This window comes from Cibotium barometz, chromosome 48 (assembly GCF_041138505.1).
Source record: "Cibotium barometz isolate CiBa-2024 chromosome 48, ASM4113850v1, whole genome shotgun sequence".
In the NCBI taxonomy this organism is placed as follows: Eukaryota; Viridiplantae; Streptophyta; class Polypodiopsida; order Cyatheales; family Cibotiaceae; genus Cibotium; species Cibotium barometz.
Window position 1 is genome coordinate 10,092,635 of NC_141093.1, and position 17,078 is coordinate 10,109,712.

Below are 17,078 nucleotides of genomic sequence, written 5' to 3' on the forward strand. Positions count from 1 at the left end.
CCCTGCGATGAGCAAATATATCCCGTGGCATGGTTTTTGTGAGTTCTCAGTAAGCTACGAAAGTTACTGTGATTTCTATGCAAGGCGATTGGAAAGAGGGAAACGTAGCTTCAAAGTGTTAAATGCATATACAATCATTAAAGAGGCTTTTTACTTGAACGTGGGTGGGTTCTTCATTTTATTCGTAAGTCATAGGATGCACACTGAAATGAAAATACCTCACACAAAGGCCGGGTTCAGACGAGTCCTGCGGCACACTCACGCTCTGCAGTCTACCGTCGCCCGTCTTGTCACATAGGATGGCAGTACTTCACAAATTTAAAATGGCGATAACAATTGTCAACCAATAATCAATAGCCGAGCGGTTTGGCGAGGCGCTGCATGCCGCCAGATCTAAGCGACGTGCGCTCTCCACATGTGGCGCTGAAAAGTAACCCGGTAGATTTTTGTTCCAAGGGGGGGGGCTCGCCCAACTCTCTGTGGGTCCGGAGAAAAAACCCTTTTGCTTTGGCCAATCCCTACACGCCACAACAGACGCACGCACCTGCTCTCCAATCTGCGCCGTCACTCTGTCTGAACCCAGCCAAAGCACTAATGAATTTTTTTTCACAATAATCTTCCCAGTAGCAGATTGGGTGATGCTTGTCATTGCATTTTTCTTTGTGACTTTAAAAAGCAGATCATTAGTGCACAATAATCTTCCCAGGTAGTAGCAGATTGGGTAAGGCTTGTCATTGCATTTCTCTTTGTGACTTTAAAGGAGATCTTTATCTATAAGGATTTTTAATGCCTTGTGCACTACTTCGAGCCGATATTGTAATTTTCATTGCTTTTGCAGAGATCTCACGATTGGTGTAGAAGACTTTGTTTTGTAAAAAAAACACACGCGTACACACGCACACGCACACATAGTTAGAGATGAAGTGTGTCTGCAAATGCCAAGATTCTTTGTTAGTTTTAGATCCCCATGGCAAACACGCCCTTCAGCCTTGAAAACTTTTTTGCGGAGACATTGAGCCTCAAGCATAAGTAGGATAGCCCATCATGTGAACCAATTATATAAATCCCACAAACCTACACTCATAGTGAGAAGGACATGTAAACTAGACCCGACAGAAGCTAAACTAGACCCGACAAAAGCTAGGCTTTACAAGACCACTGCAATGTACTGGGTTTCTGAAATTTTTTGAATAAAAATACCCATAATGTAAATCTACATATACTACATAGATTTACCCCTACTGTTTGTGGAAAACTGTAAGGCAATGGACTAAAAATACCCCTTATTTTGAACTCACGTAGTACCTTACACATCCGACCAAGTGCAATCCCCGGGAGGAATTGTAACACGGCTGCCAAAGTTTAAAGTTGAAGGTATGCAAAAAATATGTGAAGCATGCCAATTTGGAAAGCAAACAAAGCATGTATTTCCACGTGACAGAAATGTGAGCAAAAATGCACTAGATGTTGTGCATTCAGAAGTATGGGTCCTACGAAGACCATGTCTATGGGAGGCTGTAGGTATTGTGTGACATTTATTGATGATGACCACACAAGGAAAGTGTGGGTATACTTCATGAAGGAGAAGGGTGAGGTGTTCACTCATTTTTAGAATTTCAGAGTTATGGTTGAAAAGCAAACAGCGAAATATGTAAAGTGCCTAAGGTCAGATGGAGGGGGAGAGTACTTCTCCAATGAGTTCTCTGAATTTTTCAAGAAGAATGGTATTCAGAGACAGTTTACATGTAGATACACTCCGCAGCAAAATGGAGTTGCTGAGCAGAAAAACGGGCACATTGCTGAGATTGCGCGAGCATTGATGGGAGAGAAGAATATGCCGCATAGCTATTGGGCTGAGGCTATTTCTATAGCAGTTTACATCATGAACAGGACTCCAACTGCATCCATACATGATGTAACTCCAGAGGAGAGGTTTATTGGGGCAGAAAACCTGATTTGTCTCGTGTGAAAGTCTTTAGATACATTGCATATGTGCATGTACCAGATGAGCTAAGAACTAAGCTGGATCCAAAAGCTGAAAAATGTGTGTTTATTGGGTATTCCCTTGAGCAAAAGGGATACAAGTGTTATAACCCTGCTACACGTGAGTTGAGGGTAAGCAGGGATGTTGTTTTTGATGAGATGAGAAGCTAGTATGCTGCTGAAAAAGAAGCTGTTGGGGCTGATGTGAGTGGAAATGTGGTTGCACACAGAATGCAAGTCAGCAATCACAGTCTTTAAGTGGAACAGGAGAGTCCTCATCTAGTGGTTGAGTTGATAGACCATGGAGTGGCTGGTTGCGTCATAATACCAGTCCTGCAAATGTGATTAGTACATCACATAAAGGCAAAGAGAAAGTGGTTGAGCCCCTTAGTATGCCTGACATTTCTGCACAAGGCATTCTCATGTTGATGGAGAGTCTAGTGGCTCAGAGATGAGCCTTGATGAGGATCTTGGGATACCAGCTATGAGAACACCTGGTGTAAAGAAGGCAATGGAAGCCATGAATGCAAAGCTACGCGAAGATCTGGGAGGGTGAAGAATCTTGTGCAGAGGTTTACCTATGATGGTTATGTGGCACGTCACTATGCATGCATGGCAAAAGTTGTACAGGTTGTAGAACTCACATGCATTGATGAGGCTGTTGGAAATGTGTGTTGGGAGAAAGCTATGGAGGATGAGGAGATGGATGCACTATATGGAAATAAGACTTGGGATTTAGTGCAATTGCCTGAAGGCAAGAAAGCCATTGGATGCAAGTGGGTGTACAAAGTAAAACATAACAACAAGGAAGCATAAGCAGGGTACAAGGCTAGATTGGTAGCCAAAGGATATGCGCAGACATATGGCATTGATTATGAGGAAACTTTCAGCCCAGTTTCCAAGATGGCAATAGTGAGAGTTGTGATAGCAGTGGCTGCGTCAAAGCAATGGTCTTTACATCAAATGGATGTAAAGAATGCATTCTTTACATGGGAAGAGATGTATATGTTGCAGCCACCTGGTTATCAGGATGTGAGTCACCCCGAGCATGTTTGCAGGTTGAAGAAAGCCTTGTATGGCTTGAAACAAGCACCAAGAGCATGGTCTGACAAGATTTTTGAATATCTTGTCACTATTGGCTTTCATGTAGCCAATGCAGATTTCTCGCTGTATGTGAGACACAGTGATAGAGGGGTTGTGCTTGTTGTCATCTATGTAGATGACCTGATCATTATGGGGGACCATGATGCAGAGATCTTTGATGTAAAGATCTTGCTTAGACAGAAGTTTGAGATGAAGGATCTGGGGTGAAGGATCTGGGGGGAGCTTAGATATTTCTTGGGCATTGAGGTGATTAGGTCACCACATGGTATTGGATTATTGCAGAGACAGTATGGCTTGGACATGTTGTCCAAGTATGGTATGACAGGCTGTAAGCCTATCTCAGTGCCACTGGATCAGAATGGCAAATTGAGTGCAGATTAAGGAGAGATTTTGGAGGATCCTACTATGTATAGGTGCATAGTAGGAAGCTTGATCTACATGACGATCACCAGGCCAAATTTTAGCTATGCTGTTGGGTTGGTGAGTCAGTTTATGCAGGCTCCTCGGAAGCCGCATTTGGATGCATATTGAGGCATGTGAGGTCCACTTTGCATTGTGGACTATTTTATGAAACTGGACAGAGATATGTGTACATGGGTACACAGATGCTGATTGGGCTGGTAGTATCTGAGATAGAAGATCTACTAGCGGCTTCATGTTTTCTTTGGGGAGTGCTACTATGACTTGGAGCAGCAAGAAGCAGCCTCCTACGGTTGCTCATTCCAGTACACAGGCTGAGTACAGAGGTGCTGCTATGGCAGCACCTCTGTACTCATGCTGCTATGGCAGCATGTGAGAGGTAGCTTGGTTTCAGAAAGCTACTTGCAGATCTGGGTCTATATGTGTGGATAGACAAGTTGTCATTTTCTGTGACAACATTAGCAGTATACAGCTCACCAAGAACCCAGTTTTTCATGCTCGCACAAAGAATATAGAGGTCCACTACCATTTTGTCACAGAGAAGGTTTTGGCAGGAGACGTTGACCTTGTTTATGTCAGCACACAGGATCAGATCATTGACATCTTCACCAAAGCATTGGGTACAGAGAAGCTCCGCAGATTCAAGGCGTCACTTGGTGTACATGAGATGGAGTTGAGCTCGAGGGGGACTATTGAGATATCGAGCTCATCTAGTGAGGCGGTGGACACTAAGATGACCCGCCTGGGGGATAGGCCCCACACTTACACCACTGGCATGGTTGGTGAGATCATGGGTGATATGCGGCCAGTGGGATGACAGGTTGTGCGACAGCCATTCTAGGGACTGTCATAGTTATAGCGCCGGCTCATTTAGTTGGGTTCACACTATAGAGAACCCTAGTATGTATTTGGTTGAGTACCTTTTCATATTGTGTGTACTCTTATCTTTGTATATGGTGTGTTGAGTGTTGTGTGAAGAAGAAGAAGATTTTCAGCCTCTCATCTTGTGTGTTCTCTTTTAGGGTTTTGTGAGTGTGTGTGTGCTTGCAAGAGCTCAAGCTCTCTTCTCCCCTGCATCTTTTCATTACCATCCATGGGATGCTCACTTTTGGGTAGCCACAACCTACAGCTTTGTTAGATACCAATGCAGCATGTAATAGGTTGACCATCATAATGCACAACAAAGCCTTCTTTAAACTTGTGAGTTTATGCAATCCACTTTACTTGAAGGGAGAGGAGTAGAGAGAGAGAGAAGATGAGAGTCGACATGCGTTTGGGTCCCGATTACCCATTGAAGGGTCCCCCTTCAAGCAAGAGTATCTGATTGTATTGCTTTCGAGAACTTTGTACGATGATGTGAATGATGACTATGGACTACCAAACGCAAGGATGAGGTAGATTGAACTTAGGCTAAACATATGTGGAGCCCCAATAGCACTGTAGAAGACTCTAGGAAGCCACTTATGTAAATCCATAGCTGGTCTAAGGATATGCACATATGCTGGTAGATGAGAGAATATTCTATGCTACGTTGGACTAAAGCACGGAGTTCTTAACACTAGTTTGGTACCAAAAAAGGACACTTAAGTGTCCTTTTTCGAATGATGCAAATAAAATGCTACTTGCGCTAGGAAAGACATATTCAAAATCCCTTTCAAGGAGTTTGAATATGTGACCTAGTGTGTCTTTAAAAACTGTAACCTTGCAATTTGGATGCTGGCACGATAAGGAATTACACCCATAAATAGGACTTGCATGAGACTACAACTCAGGTTTGAGAAAACCGCCTTATAAGCTTAGAGAAAAAAATCACTAAGCCTCGTAAAAAATTCCAAGTAATTATTTCATATTTGTGTCAAAGATTTTGGCAAGTTTCACATGAAATAAAATTCAATTGAGAGTGTCTAAAATAGTAGGAAGTTGTGTGTGTTTGATACACCACTTTTTAGCATCCATTTATATCCAAACCAATACATGGTTTTAATGTGTTTGCAAGTTTTTTAAGGTGATACAATGCTTACTCTATCCATTGAGATCTTAAAGTTATATGTAAAAGCCCCTTAGTAAGCTACAAATATTAATTGTTTCAAAATGTCAAAACTGCACACAACAAAAATTCTGGATTTAGATTCTTGAGTCATACGCATTACATTCCTTAGTAAACTTGCAACATTTTGTCTGTATAGAATAATTCAGCTAAGGTACATTGTACCAACATAATTTGGGCACCTAAAACCTTTGTTTCATGGTTGTTGAGAGAGAATTTAGAAATTTTTAAAAATGTAGCACGATTGAAAACTAAGATAGCACACAAGTAGCAAGATTTACTTGAGCTTGTGTGAGATCCCTCTGCCCCCTCCACGCACCGGATTCCCGGTTTTGACAGCGGAAGCAACCCCCTCATGCGCGGGACAGGGTTTCTCACTCGGGGCCTCGTCCACGAATGTCCGAGCACGAGACTAGGCTGGTTGGTCACTCCAAAAACCGAAACTGGAAAAATTTCCCATGCCCGGAAAGCGGGGACGATTCCACCTTTTTGAATTTTTCTTAACGAGTTTTCTAACGAGATCAAAATCTAAACTATCCTCCACCTGAATAAACCAGATAGAAGGAAACTATCACTGATATAATTTGATCATCTGAGCAATTCAACGCTTTTTTCCTAATTAAGATTAGGCATCACTCAATCGAGAAATTTATCAGGGAATTAACTATCTACTCGAATCCTAGCGTAATCCTAAGATTTTTCAGTTTGATTATTAAAACTCGACTGATTCCAGCCTATCCGGCCCATGGGTTAGCCACCACACCTTGCCACTAGAATCGGTAGAATCAAACAATTACTCACCCACTCATAATTGAATGCCTTTCTTAACTTTAGCTTTAGAAAACAGATACGCACACACTCCTCTTTAAAACTTTAATATAAAAAAAATAATCCATTGACAAACAATTTACTGGTTATACAATTCATACTTCAAAATTTCCATTGAGTCTTTGTTTCTCACAAAACAGTATCACTCTCGACTCTCCGTTGAGACAAGCAAGTCAACAACGAGATCCAGTGTGATAGATTACAATAACACTGGTCTTTCATACAATATCTTCCTCGACATACGCATGGGTGTCCTCAGCACCGCAAGCCCGTGCATCGCCTGGTCAGAACCCTCCAGGATCCTCCTTAGGTGTCCTGGCACATCGTTCTTTTATGCATATAAATCATTTATGATGAAAATCACTCTTTTATTTAAAAAAAATCTTTTATGCACCCATTTATGCATAAAAATCATTTATGATGAAAATCACACTTTTAATATAAAAAAATATCTTTATCACACTTTTAATATAAAAAAATATCTTTTATGCATAAAAATCCTTAATGAAAATCACCTTTTTAATATTAAAAAATATCTTTTATGCATATGTTCATACAGAAAAATCATTTATGATAAAAATCACACTTTAAATATAAAAAAATATCTTCTATACATACGAATCATTAATCATGAAAATCACACTTTTAATATAAAAATATATATTTTATGCATATGTTCATGCATAAAAATCATTTATGAAGAAAATCACACTTTTAATATAAAAAATATATCTTCTATGCATATGTTTATGCATAAGAATCATTTATGATGAAAGTCACACTTTTAATATAAAAAATATCTTTTATGCATATGTTCATGCATAAAAATCATTTATGATGAAAGTAACACTTTTATAATAAAAAAATAATCTTTTATGCATACTTTTATGCATGAAAATCAAATATGATAAAAGTAGCACTTTTATAATTTAAAAAAAAATCTTTTATGCATACTTTTATGCATGAAAATCAAATATGATAAAAGTAACACTTTTATAATAATAAAAATAATCTTTTATGCATACTTTTATGCATGAAAATCAAATATGATAAAAGTAACACTATTATAATAAAAATAATAATCTTTTATGCATACTTTTATACATGAAAATCAAATATGATAAAAGTAACACTTTTATAATAATAAAAATAATCTTTTATGCATACTTTTATGCATAAAAATCAATAATAATGAAAGTAATACTTTTATAATAAAACTAATTTTCTTTTATACAAATAATCAAAATGCATCTTCTATGCATGAAAATGACACTTTAGAATATAGAAACCATAAGGATTACTCTTTTAGAATAATAAAAGATAATACTTATTTCCAAATTATTGAAAAATTTTGCCATAACCTCCTTTGTATGGCTGACCATTTTTTAATTTTTAAGTCTCTAAAATTAATTAGAAGTGCACCAAGAGTATTTAAATCATTCTAAAGTAAACATTTTTCTACTTAATTTAGGAGAAACATTATGAAAAAATTAATCATTCATCTAGGATAAACAATGGTTGGATTTACTAGAGAAGAGAGGGGAATGCCTTTTTGTAATGAGGCATAACATCATTTTTAATTTAGAGAAGACAAAAACCATAAAAACCATAAAAAGAATAGAAAAGAGAAGAATCTCCAACTTACATAGATAATTTGAGAGCTTTCCTTTGGCTTGATGGTTTGAGGGTTCAACTCTTGTTTGAAACAAGAGTGGCCACCAATCTTTTGGAAGAGGGAAGGTCGAAAACTAATGAATTATGAGTAAAATTCACTGTTTTTGGCACTTGGGAGAGGCAGGGTAACAGTGCAAAACACTATTGAGTTTCAACAAAGGGGAGGGCTTCTATTTATAGGAAAAAGTGAGCTTCTAACCAAGCAAACTGATTCTAGAATTTTCCAGATCAATTTGGTCAATTTTTGACCATTTTTAGGTCAGTTTTGCTCACTTTTTGGATCTAGTTGAAACAGGAGAGAGGAGAGATAAAAATATCTCATTATTTGGGAGTTTAAAACTCATTTAAGCATGTGAAATAGGTGCCTCCTTCATGAGGGGAATTCCCCCATGCAAAGGTGTCAAAAATACATCATTTCACCTAAATATCTCTCTTTTTTAACTATTAACCTTGTCCTTAGTCAACTGAGTATTTACTCATTTTGGGGGGATTTTCCTTTTATTCTTCTATTTATCTCCTTCCTACATTTGGATGAATCTTATTGGTCCATAGGAACCTTAATTTAAAATTTTAAAAAAATCTTCACCCCCAGGATAATGGAAACTGGTAGAAACAAGATCTTTATATTTCCGAAGAGGGATTTGATTACAGGGGAAGATGCTGGACATCTTGAGAGGCTGGGGAGGAATCTTACATTCTCTCCCACTTGAAAAACGCGAGATGCCCTCATCTCGCAAACTGGGGGTAATCCCGCAACAAATCGGCTTCATTCTCCCAGGTGGCATCTTCAAAAGGATAGAACTTCCATTTTACCAATAATTCTCTGAGAATTTTGTTCCTGAGAATCTTTTCTCGAACATCAAGAATTTCTTCAGGTTGGAGTTCCATCTGCCCTTGGGTTGAAGAGGTTAGGATTTCATCATCAAGTACATGATTTGGGCTTGGCACATATTTCTTTAGAAGACTTACATGAAATACATTATGAACTTTGAGATGAGGAGGCAGAAGAAGCTCATCTACAGGCTAAGTCACCTACTTTCTTTGTAATCAAATATGGCCCACAATATCTGGGGGATAACTTCTTGTACTTTCCAAGAGATAGAGAACTTCTTTTGGGCCGTACTCTAATGAAGACCATATCTGCTTCTTCAAACTTTCTGTCTGTCCTCTTCTTATTAGCATACTGCTTCTGTCGATCCTAGGGCAGCTTTAATATCTTTACGAATTGACTACATCTGCTGCTCCATGTCGTCATGCATCTGTCTGGACATCTCGACCCTAATCAATGGGTCGGACCAAGTTAATGGAGTTAAGCAATCTTGTCCATACAGAGCTTTAAAAGGGCTCATCCCGATACTTCGGTGATAAGAAGCATTGTAGGCGAACTCGATTAAGTGCAGATAGCTTAGCCATTTCTTGGGTTCCCTGCCACATCATGACCGAAGTATATCTTCAATTACTTTGTTTACCCTTTCAGTTTGACCATCGGTCTCAGGGTGATAAGCTGTGCTGAGATCCAAGAAAGTTCCTACTGCTTCGAAAAATGCAGTCTAGAACCTTGAAGTAAACTTGGGATCTCGATCACTTACTATTCTCCTGGGTAGTCCATGCAATCTGAAGATTTCTTTGAGGAACACTCTGGCCACATCCACTGCAGTGTACGTTTCTTTTACTAGGATCAGATGGGCAACTTTGGTTAGTCTGTCAACTACCACGAAAATGGAGTTGTAACCTGATTGCACTGAAGGTAATCTAATAATAAAGTCCATACTGATACATTCCCACTTCATCTAGGGGATGTCCACAATGGATGTAACTTCCCATGCATTTTTACTCTTTCAGCTTTGACTTTCTGGCATGTCAGACATTGACGTACATGATTCAGTACATCCTTTTTCATACCAGGCCAAAAGAAGCTTTTCTTTACAGACATGTAGGTTTTGATGAAACCCGGATGTCCTGCTATAAGGCTGTCATGGGCTTCATTCAGAATTTGGTCCTTGGTTCCCTCGTTGGGAATGCATAGCCTACGATTATAATACATAATGCCATCATCCAGGCTGTACCCTTGAACTCTGTTCAACTCCTGAGGAGTTTTGCTTTCCTGCATAAGTAGGGTAGCAATAGGGACAAAGAATCTATCCTACATGATCTTCTCTCTATCTTCAATAATCAAAGGATTTGATACTACAGTAATTGCAAGCAAGGAGGCTTTTCTATTGAGGGCATCTGCTACCACATTTTCTTTGCTTGGGCAATACTTAATTTCAAAATCAAACTCCTGTAAGGTCTGCATCCACCTTCTTTGGCACATGTTGAGATCCTTCTGAGTAAAGATCCACTTTAAGCTCTGATGATCTGTCATCAAAGTGAATCTTTTTCCCAGTAGGTAATGTCTCCACAACTTTAAGGCATAGACTACTGAAAGTAATTCTAGGTCGTGGTGGACAGCATAATTCCTCTCATGCGTTCTGAGCTTTCGGGATTCATAGGCTACTGCATGACCTTCCTACATGAGTGCACCTCCCACGGCAAAACCACTTGCATCAGTTACTACCTCAAAGGGTAGAGAGAAATATGGCAGCTTCAGAATGGGACTGGTTACCAAAGCGGTCTTCAGCTTATCAAAAGCACTCTGGCACCTGGCAGACCACTAAAATGGGGTATCCTTTTTGAGAAGGTTAGTCAGGGGGGAAGCTATGAGAGCATACTTTGGTATAAAAATTCTATACAAACCAGTCAATCCCAAGAATCCTCTGACTTCTTTCACTGTCTTTGGTTCCGGCCAATCTATGACAGCTTGGACTTTCACGAAATCTAGAGAAATTCCATCTTTGGATACCAGAAAGCCCAAGTATTCAACGTGGTCGGCAGAAAAAGTGCATTTGCTCTTTTTGGCAAAGAGTTGATGCTTCCTTAGAATCTTAAGAACTTTTCGGACATGAGTCTCATGGTCAACTGCATTCCTTGAGTAAATCAGAATGTCATCAAAGAAAACTAGAACAAAATCATCCAAGTATTCTTTGAGGATGTCCTACATTAGGCAATTGAATGTAGCTGGGGCATTAGTTAATCCGAACGGCATGACAGTAAATTCATAATGTCCATAGTGAGTATTGATGGCTGTTTTTTGGTATATCTTGATCATTGATCCTGATCTGGTAATACCCGAATTTGAGATCTATCTTTGTGAAGATCTGGGCTCCATTCAGCCTGTCCAGAAGCTCATCAATTCTTGGGATAGGATACTTTTTCTTAACTGTCAGCTGATTTAGACCTCTGTAGTCCCAGACTCCACACAGAGTCTAAGCGTTCCATCTTTCTTTTTCTGAAAGAGAACTGGCGCTCCCCAAGGTGAAACACTGGATATAACAAACCCTTGTTCTAACAGCTGCCTAAGCTGTTCCTTGAGTTTGATGGCTTCAGGAACTGGCATTTTGTACGTGCGTAGGGCTACTGGGACTGAGCTCTGGGGTTAATTCAATCACATAATCTACTTCCCAGATTGGAGGCATTTCAGTTAGTTCTGCTAGGAATAGATCATCAAGCTCACTTAACCATTCTGGTTCTTTAGCCTTAAGTTTTGAGTCTACTGGGTTCATTTTGACAACATAAATTTGCTGCTTCTTCCTAAGTCCTTTCAGCAACTTGGAAGCTTTTACTAACTGAAGGTCTGGGGATCCGAAAACTCCAGTTCCTTGAACTTTGTTCCCGTGAAGGTCATGGAAGGAAATGGTTCCATTGTGACAATGTATGTCAGCTTGATTTTTGTGGAGCCAATCCATTCCAAGGATCCCGTCAAAAACTCCTAGAGGTAAGACTTTGAACTGATAGTCGGTTACATTACCATCTAGATTGAACTGGATAAGATCTGTCTCATGGTGAGTGAAAAGAGTCTTCCCACTGGCCAATTCAGCTTGTATAGGTTTCCCTGATTTCTGTTCTAAGACTAGCTTACGCAAGCATCCAGGGGAAATGAATGAATGAGAACTGCCTGAATCAATCAAAAGCTTAAAAGGCTTACCCTGATACTCTGCTGGAGTATGGATGACTGAGAACTGATGGTTAGGCCCTTGATTTTCAATTGCAGTATAGATCTGCCCTCTTTCCTCTTCTACTACATCTAAAATTGTGACTGCTCTGGCTGCTGCAGTCTAAGGCGGAACTCTTTCTCTTTAGTTGCCCCAATTCTGGGAAGGACTTCTGAGGTTACTCTGGACAGAGACAGATGGCTGAGCTAGAGTTCTTCTGGGATTACCTTGGCTTGGGCGAGACACGGACCCTGATTAGACTGGTATGAAGGGGTTGGTCTTTGCATTCGGGGTCCTTGACTTCCCTGTCCCCTTGACATGGCAGGATTCGGGCAGTCTTTTAACTGGTGACCAAAACCCTGGCATCCAAAACATCGGTTTTCAGTTCTGAGCTCATCCCTCTGATTTCTTGAAAGAGGTGGGGCTCCTGAGAAAGTATTCTAGGGGAAGGGTCTTCCTTCTCTTCGAAATCTTCCTGCATCCTGATTCTGATTCGGGCCTTGCTACCTCTTTGGGGGTGGAAAGTTTGAAGTACTTCCCTGGGCTTGGAATCTTTTAAAGTTAGAAGGTGAAGGCTTTGGCGGGACCTTTACTACAAAGGCTTTGGCAAAATCCTTTGCCATTCTTACTGCTTCAGCCATGGACACTGGCTTGGCATTTTTGACCAGTGTGTCCAAGGGTTCGTTCATTCCCCGAATGAACCTGGCCATGAGTTGGTCTTCATCTAGAGGTGGTGAATATTTGAGTAGAAGGGCAAATATAAACAATCACTCATACAACAGGGAATTTTTCTCCGAAAAACATTTCTTTATTTATATAAAAGTTGCAATATGTACATAGAGCAGCTCGGATCCAAAATTCAAAATCTCCTCGGGAGTTGCATAAGACGACGGTACTGGGCCATAGGCATACCCCGATACAAACGTTCACTTACTGACAAGGGAGCTATTATTTTCTCCTTAGGAATAAAACAACTAAGGAGTCTGTAGACTTGGCATGAAAGTCTAAAATTTCGAGGCGTCGAATGATATAGAATGACGCCACGCACCATTTTCAGCTTTAACAGAATCATAGCCAATGAGAGGTTCTGCCACAGCATTGCACGGTGGTCGCAAGAGGCGTGGACATACTGCCCTGCAAACCACTTATGTTGTAGTCTCTCCACTAGGTTAGGCAAATATAAATTCTCAAAATGGCGTGCGAGTCTTGCTCAGCTTGATCGAGTTGAAGGTGAAAGAAATGAGATGCTCGAAGGCGAATGCAGTCATATCTTGAGACTGGGTGAGGTCGGGAATACCAGATAAATAGGAAATTTCCATCTATAAAAATAATTTCTTTGATTAAAAATTCTTCATTAAAGAAGCTTACAAAATGAAAATACATTATGAAAAATGCTTTTTCTGAGTTTTTATTATCAATTTCTGATAAGAATTTGTTTATCCTTATTATCTTTCAACTTCGCTCTGATACCAATTGTGAGATCCCTCTGCCCCCTCCGCGCCCCTCCGCGCACCGGATTCCCAGTATAGCTGACAGCGGAAGCAGTCCCCTCATGCACGGGGCAGGGTTTCTCACTCGGGGCCTCGCCCACGAATGTCCGGGCACGAGACTAGGCTGGTTGGTCACTCCGAAAACCGAAACCGAGAAAATTTCCCATGCCCGAAAAGCGGGGACGATACCTTTTTGAATTTTTCTTAACGAGTTTTCTAACGAGATCAAAATCTAAACTATCCTCCACCTGAATGAACCAGATAGAAGGAAACTATCACTGATATAATTTGATCATCTGAGCAATTCAACACTTTTTTCCTAATCAAGATTAGGCACAGCCGTTGATACACTCAATCGAGAAATTTATCAGGGAATTAACTATCTACTTGAATCCTAGCGTAATCCTAAGATTTTTTAGTTTGATTATTAAAACTCCACTGATTCCAGCCTAACCCCATCCGGCCCATGGCACTAGAATCGGTAGAACCAAACAATTACTCACCCACCCATAATTGAATGCCTTTCTTAACTTTAGCTTTAGAAAACAGATACGCACACACTCCTCTTTAAAACTCTAATATAAAAAAAAACAATCCATTGACAAATAATTTACTGGTTACACATGTCATACTTCAAAATTTCCATTGAGTCTTTGTTTCTCACAAAACAGTATCACTCTCGACTCTCCGTTGAGACCAGCGAGTCAACAACGAGATCCAGTGTGATAGATTACAATAACATTGGTCTGTCATACAATATCTTCCTCGACATACGCATGGGTGTCCTCAGCACCGCGAGCCCGTGCATCGCCTGGTCAGAACCCTCCAGGATCCTCCTTAGGTGTCCTGGCACTTCACTCAGGGACCACTTCGTCGGCCCTCGTCCATCGTACCGGAAGCGCACCATTTTAACCTTACCGAGGCTGGTCAAGACCTCCGCAGGTTTTGCCGCGTGAGCTATCCTTTGAACACTCCCCGCCAGCTGTTGCAACCGAACTTCCCTTAGAAAACACATATGCCAAATGCTTCCTCCAGCGTTCTAGCGTAAGACAGTCCTTCAGGAAAAACAAGGTTTCTATGCAAGTTTTCAGTTTTGATTTTGTTTGAATACCATGAATAAATCTTAAATCCGTATCCCATATACTTCTAGATCCAGGTCTGAATTCCAAACAGAATTCCTCGAATTCTGTTAACTTGATCCTCAGATCAAAATCAAAAGTCTTAACTTAGTTTCAGATTCGGTGGGTGTTTTGAGTGTGAACTGGGCACATCGTCATTGATTGAAAAACTGACAAAGGAATTAGGTCTTGGTCAATAGTCTGAATCAGAGTTTGGGTCTGGAAAGGTTCTTCCTAAACTATTTTTCTCGAAAGGTACTATTTCAATTTCTCTTTTTCTAGATTTCGTTCGACGAATATTTGCTTATAGATTTCTAAAACATGAGAGCTGGTTGAATCAGGACACTCGTCGAGCAAGACTAGTCAGATTAGAAAGAGTCAGAGCCAGAAGCGTCCGAATCAAAAGTTGTCTGAATGAGCATAAGGAGGTGTATGGAGCTACATTTAAGCAAGAACCATTGAGTTGAAGAGAGGAAAGCCACCAAGACCTTCAGTATGTGTGGCTATTTTGTGGGGTTTGGGGTGGTGTCTCATGTCAGCTTCGCGTAATCAAGCCCTCTTGTAGTGCTAGCTAGTTGTAGCTAGTGTGAGAGTTGAAAACGCTCTCACTAGATTGAGGATCACAATGGGGCCATGACATACGATAAATAATCCTAAAAAGGGTATTAATAATGTGTAACATAACATTAAATGTTGGGCCAGTGTGTCACATAACACCACAGTCCAAGGTGCATGTCACAATCGATCCTAGCCATGGCTTCCAAGTAGGCCCACAATACTTGTGCGAGTACTTTTGGAAGAACGTTTCATCTAGCCATACGGCTTCATGAGTGCCTTGGTCCTTGAACTTCATGTAGAATTGTCTTTGTCCCGCGAGACGAACTGGACCCATGCTTCCATTGGTGGAGGAGAATGTGTTCAGGCTCGATGATGAATTTGGCTTCGTCAACCATCTCAAGCTATTGCTCATCTGAGACCACCTGTAATGCTAGTCCAACATAGGGCTTCAAGCAAGAAACATGAAAGACATTATATGCATCGTCTAACTTTGGTAGATTTTTCTTCATGGAGACATCACTGATTTTTTTGATGATCAGAAAAGGGCCAAAGCTTTGAAATGAGAGCTTGGGACAACATTTGCCCACTTGCTTCAATCTCTGCTTTATGGTCAAGAGATACACAGAATCCCCTTCTTTGTAGCTGACATCTCTTCTAGACTTGTTGACTTGTCTAGTGTATGCTTCTTGAGCTTTGGCGAGGCTGTAGGAGGTATGCACACTAGTAGTGGATATATACGTAGGTGTTAGGGGTTAATATGTGCTAGGCACACTAGAGTTTTTTGAGTCACTTATACATGATTTATAACCTTGGACTCACACATTTATAGTGGGGACACTTGGCACGCTTTGGTTTGACCCCATTTGGTACTTTGTATTTAGAAGTTTCTTTACTCTTTTGCTAAAGTATCTCACTCACGACTCCTACATGAGGTATTCCACTACCAACCTCTGTATGTTCGTCGATAATTGTGCTTTATTTTGGGTATCTACAAGCTGGGTATCTACAAGCTTTCCATTTCTGCTCTTGTCTTCCTGCCCTGCCCTGCACCAACATTTGGTATCAGAGCTGGTTTAAGCTATTGTGTAAAACTCCTCCCACTTTTGTATAGGCACAAGAGGTGTTTCTTTAGCAGGCAGGCGACGCAGGCGCAACAGAAGCTTTTCTATAAGTTTTGGACCAGATTGCACTAAGCTGTGCAACAGGTAGGCGACACAGGCGCATCATCTAAAGCAAGCATAGCAAAAGGTGGCAGCATTTTAGTCGTTTAGCAGGTGGTGCAGGTGCAGCAAAGGTAGCACATTGTTGTTAAAGGCAGGTGGCGACGGCAACAGTTATAGGCACTACGTTGCGTAGCAGGGGACCAGGCGGTGCTACTAAGACGAGTGAGGTGACCGCTCCAGCTGAAGGCGGCACAACTGCTGTGGTATTGGGTGCTGCAAAGGGAGCATGACACGCAGGAGGCGTCGCAAAACAGGTGCAGAAGTGGCCGTAGCTGGCAGTGGTGCTACACAAGGAGTCCCAGTGGCCGGGGGCACCACTGTATAGGGAGTTTCAGAGCAGGGGGCAGCGCTACACAGGTAGCAGTGGGCGGAACAGGCGCTGCACAAGGTGGAACATCGACGATAATCGACTGAACTGGGCACTGCTGTGGCGGCAGAGGGTGGCACAACCGTGGCTGAACTGGGCGCTGCATGGGCAGCACTGGGCGACGGCACAGCCAGAGGCTTAGGCCTCTACACAAGTGGTGGTGATGAGAAGTTACGGGCAAGACATATCTCTGCATAGTAGGTGGCTCCCACAGAGAAGGGAATCTAGTCTACAA